At 52.0% G+C, this 5000-nt stretch overlaps 1 non-coding gene across 1 annotated transcript in view; it reads left to right on the plus strand.

The window, feature by feature from the left end:
* The first annotated feature begins 4113 nt into the window (after positions 1–4113).
* LOC124586215 overlaps positions 4114–5000 on the plus strand; it is a 1910-nt gene continuing 1023 nt past the window's right edge. The window contains exon 1 of the ribosomal RNA XR_006975119.1: positions 4114–5000. This exon is cut by the window's right edge and continues 1023 nt beyond it. This is a non-coding gene — a ribosomal RNA (small subunit ribosomal RNA).

Genomic DNA, 5000 nt, shown 5'->3' on the forward strand with positions numbered 1-5000 from the left:
TCCTCTCACAGCACACAAACAATGGCAGGAATGAAAGACACAGGTCTGCCACAAGCATGGAATGAGAGCGCCGCCTGTCATGAGCCAAAGGTGCATCCTGACGTGGCAAATCAGATGATGCCGCAGGCATCCACTTACTATAATCACAATCAACAAACCGGCCGCCCCGCCCCGCCCCCCATTAAACCTTTCCTTACAACAATGTGTACCTTAACCTAACCTATATCGTACCGTAACCTAACCTATATCGTACCGTAACCTAACCTATGTCGTACCGTAACCTAACCTATGTCGTACCGTAACCTAACCTATGTCGTACCGTAACCTAACCTATGTCGTACCGTAACCTAACCTATGTCGTACCGTAACCTAACCTATGTCGTACCGTAACCTAACCTATGTCGTACCGTAACCTAACCTATGTCGTACCGTAACCTAACCTATGTCGTACCGTAACCTAACCTATGTCGTACCTTAACCTAACCTATGTCGTACCTTAACCTAACCTATGTCGTACCTTAACCTAACCTATGTCGTACCTTAACCTAACCTATGTCGTACCTTAACCTAACCTATGTCGTACCTTAACCTAACCTATGTCGTACCTTAACCTAACCTATGTCGTACCTTAACCTAACCTATGTCGTACCTTAACCTAACCTATGTCGTACCTTAACCTAACCTATGTCGTACCTTAACCTAACCTATGTCGTACCTTAACCTAACCTATGTCGTACCTTAACCTAACCTATGTCGTACCTTAACCTAACCTATGTCGTACCTTAACCTAACCTATGTCGTACCTTAACCTAACCTATGTCGTACCTTAACCTAACCTATGTCGTACCTTAACCTAACCTATGTCGTACCTTAACCTAACCTATGTCGTACCTTAACCTAACCTATGTCGTACCTTAACCTAACCTATGTCGTACCTTAACCTAACCTATGTCGTACCTTAACCTAACCTATGTCGTACCTTAACCTAACCTATGTCGTACCTTAACCTAACCTATGTCGTACCTTAACCTAACCTATGTCGTACCTTAACCTAACCTATGTCGTACCTTAACCTAACCTATGTCGTACCTTAACCTAACCTATGTCGTACCTTAACCTAACCTATGTCGTACCTTAACCTAACCTATGTCGTACCTTAACCTAACCTATGTCGTACCTTAACCTAACCTATGTCGTACCTTAACCTAACCTATGTCGTACCTTAACGTAACCTGTATTGCGCCTTAACCTAACCTGTATTGCGCCTTAACCTAACCTGTATTGCGCCTTAACGTAACCTGTATTGCGCCTTAACGTAACCTGTATTGCGCCTTAACGTAACCTGTATTGCGCCTTAACGTAACCTGTATTGCGCCTTAACGTAACCTGTATTGCGCCTTAACGTAACCTGTATTGCGCCTTAACGTAACCTGTATTGCGCCTTAACGTAACCTGTATTGCGCCTTAACGTAACCTGTATTGCGCCTTAACGTAACCTGTATTGCGCCTTAACGTAACCTGTATTGCGCCTTAACGTAACCTGTATTGCGCCTTAACGTAACCTGTATTGCGCCTTAACGTAACCTGTATTGCGCCTTAACGTAACCTGTATTGCGCCTTAACGTAACCTGTATTGCGCCTTAACGTAACCTGTATTGCGCCTTAACGTAACCTGTATTGCGCCTTAACGTAACCTGTATTGCGCCTTAACGTAACCTGTATTGCGCCTTAACGTAACCTGCATTGCGCCTTAACGTAACCTGCATTGCGCCTTAACGTAACCTGTATTGCGCCTTAACGTAACCTGTATTGCGCCTTAACGTAACCTGTATTGCGCCTTAACGTAACCTGTATTGCGCCTTAACGTAACCTGTATTGCGCCTTAACGTAACCTGTATTGCGCCTTAACGTAACCTGTATTGCGCCTTAACGTAACCTGTATTGCGCCTTAACGTAACCTGTATTGCGCCTTAACGTAACCGATATTGCGCCTTAACGTAACCTATATTGCGCCGTAACGTAACCTATATTGCGCCGTAACGTAACCCACATTGCCCCTTAACGTAACCCACATTGCCCCTTAACGTAACCCACATTGCCCCTTAACGTAACCCAACACACGTTGGGCCTTAACCCAACACACGTTGGGCCTTAACCCAACACACGTTGGGCCTTAACCCAACACACGTTGGGCCTTAACCCAACACACGTTGGGCCTTAACCCAACACACGTTGGGCCTTAACCCAACACACGTTGGGCCTTAACCCAACACACGTTGGGCCTTAACCCAACACACGTTGGGCCTTAACCCAACACACGTTGGGCCTTAACCCAACACACGTTGGGCCTTAACCCAACACACGTTGGGCCTTAACCCAACACACGTTGGGCCTTAACCTGCTCTGTAATTGTCATACGACGCGTTAAATTAGTGTAGTGTTGCCTAACTGCAACCCCCGCAATATAGTTTGCTACTCGCACTGCCCGGTCCCCAGTGTATCGCTTCATGTTAAACACCTTGCAGCTATACACTGTAATGTGGATGGCAGCAGGACGTACATGCTCAATGCCCTTTGCAGTTGTTCATTGGCATTTGCAGTTGTTCATTGGCATTCGCATGTGCGAAGCACTTAGCCTACGCTGTGGTACGGCCTGTGTCAACTGTCCGCTGATGTTGTACGTCCAAATCACACACTGTACTGCACATTGGTCCTCATGTACTGAATGATACATCGTGGTACATGTGACCGTACAACGACTGCGCCAACAACGGCGAACCATGCGGTCCAAATGTTGTGCACTCAGCTACGTGTCGTCTCCCTATAAGAGCTGGATTGCAGTGTGGTATGCCCTGGATGGCGATCAGCATGAGCCGTCTGTTGATGTAGTGGCGCGTGTTGTCAGACGTAGTCGTCTCTTCTCACACACCGTGATAGCATGGTGCACTGCGTTCCACATCTGCGACATGCGACAGAGGCCGGTTGACAGTCGTTCGCGCAATGGACATCGCATACGTACGGGGGCCACCTTCCACGTGTTCGCGAAGCGTGCACATGTTGTTGCGTGTATGTGGGCAGACATAGTGTGTCGTGACACCTGACACAGGCATGCAACAATCGTTGAATTTGCAAATGGCGATGGACGCCTACGTTTGCTGGTGACGTTATGCAAATGAACAACTGGTAAACCGTTGTGGTGCGGTTGTTCTCGCTAGAGGTGAATCAGTGATGGCGACGATCGGTTGAGCTACCAACCGGTTGTTCCAGCGATACCCACCATGCCCACGAACGTGAATGGCATCTGGGTGTGAAGCGATACGCGGCGGTGGCTGGGTGGGACCGTCCCCGGCCGGTGAGGGGGGGCCTCCCGGCGTGCTGGCCGCGCGGTGCGTGGGCGCACGCGCTACAGCCGGCTGGTGGGGGCGGCCAGTGGCAGGCGCGCCGGCCGACGGAGGCGGCAGGCGGCGCAGCTGCGCGCCGGCGCACCCTGCACGCGGCGCCGTGCGGCCAAAGTAGGTCCTCGCGGGCCCGGTGCGAAGCGCGGTGGACATCTGCAGTGTGCTGGTCCGATTGAGGACTGTGTGCGCTGAGGATGCGCCGCCGCCCGGCGCTCGGCGCCGCGACGCCGTCTGCTGCTCGGTCGCCTCTGCGGTTCTCGCAGGTGGTTTGTATCGCAGCTGTGCGGACGTGTTGGCGCGTGCGCTGTGCTGGGAGAGTTCGCTTCGGCACCCAAGTGGGGCTTTTGTCCTTCTGTGGCGCTGGCGTTGGAGCTGCCGGTCACCGTAGGTGGCGCGTGTTGTCTCCCGCCGGCAATGCCACGACAGCACGCTCCCGGGCCTCTGTCGGCAGCGGCAAGCTCAGTTGGGAGCACGGGTGGTCGCACCTAAAGCGTCTACTCGCCAAACTCCGGGCGATTGCGCCTCTCTCGAACCCGACCAAGTACTTAGGACGGCGCTGCGCGCCGCCGGGACCTGAGAGGGTTTCGAGGTGTATTGTGCAGGGGAGCTCAGCCTCCTCCTGTTTGCAGAATAATTGAGCGGACGCTTGCGTGTTCGCGCGGGCCCCCGGGACACACTCCCGGGCGGCCGGCTGCTCAGCTCTAGTTGACGCAGCTCCCTGGTTGATCCTGCCAGTAGTCATATGCTTGTCTCAAAGATTAAGCCATGCATGTCTCAGTACAAGCCGCATTAAGGTGAAACCGCGAATGGCTCATTAAATCAGTTATGGTTCCTTAGATCGTACCCACGTTACTTGGATAACTGTGGTAATTCTAGAGCTAATACATGCAAACAGAGTCCCGACCAGAGATGGAAGGGACGCTTTTATTAGATCAAAACCAATCGGTCGGCTCGTCCGGTCCGTTTGCCTTGGTGACTCTGAATAACTTTGGGCTGATCGCACGGTCCTCGTACCGGCGACGCATCTTTCAAATGTCTGCCTTATCAACTGTCGATGGTAGGTTCTGCGCCTACCATGGTTGTAACGGGTAACGGGGAATCAGGGTTCGATTCCGGAGAGGGAGCCTGAGAAACGGCTACCACATCCAAGGAAGGCAGCAGGCGCGCAAATTACCCACTCCCGGCACGGGGAGGTAGTGACGAAAAATAACGATACGGGACTCATCCGAGGCCCCGTAATCGGAATGAGTACACTTTAAATCCTTTAACGAGTATCTATTGGAGGGCAAGTCTGGTGCCAGCAGCCGCGGTAATTCCAGCTCCAATAGCGTATATTAAAGTTGTTGCGGTTAAAAAGCTCGTAGTTGGATTTGTGTCCCACGCTGTTGGTTCACCGCCCGTCGGTGTTTAACTGGCATGTATCGTGGGACGTCCTGCCGGTGGGGCGAGCCGAAGGCGTGCGACGCGCCTCGTGCGTGCTCGTGCGTCCCGAGGCGGACCCCGTTGCAATCCTACCAGGGTGCTCTTGAGTGAGTGTCTCGGTGGGCCGGCACGTTTACTTTGAACAAATTAGAGTGCTTAAAGCAGGCAAGCCCGCCTGAA

This window comes from Schistocerca americana, unplaced genomic scaffold (assembly GCF_021461395.2).
Source record: "Schistocerca americana isolate TAMUIC-IGC-003095 unplaced genomic scaffold, iqSchAmer2.1 HiC_scaffold_549, whole genome shotgun sequence".
Lineage (NCBI taxonomy): Eukaryota > Metazoa > Arthropoda > Insecta > Orthoptera > Acrididae > Schistocerca > Schistocerca americana.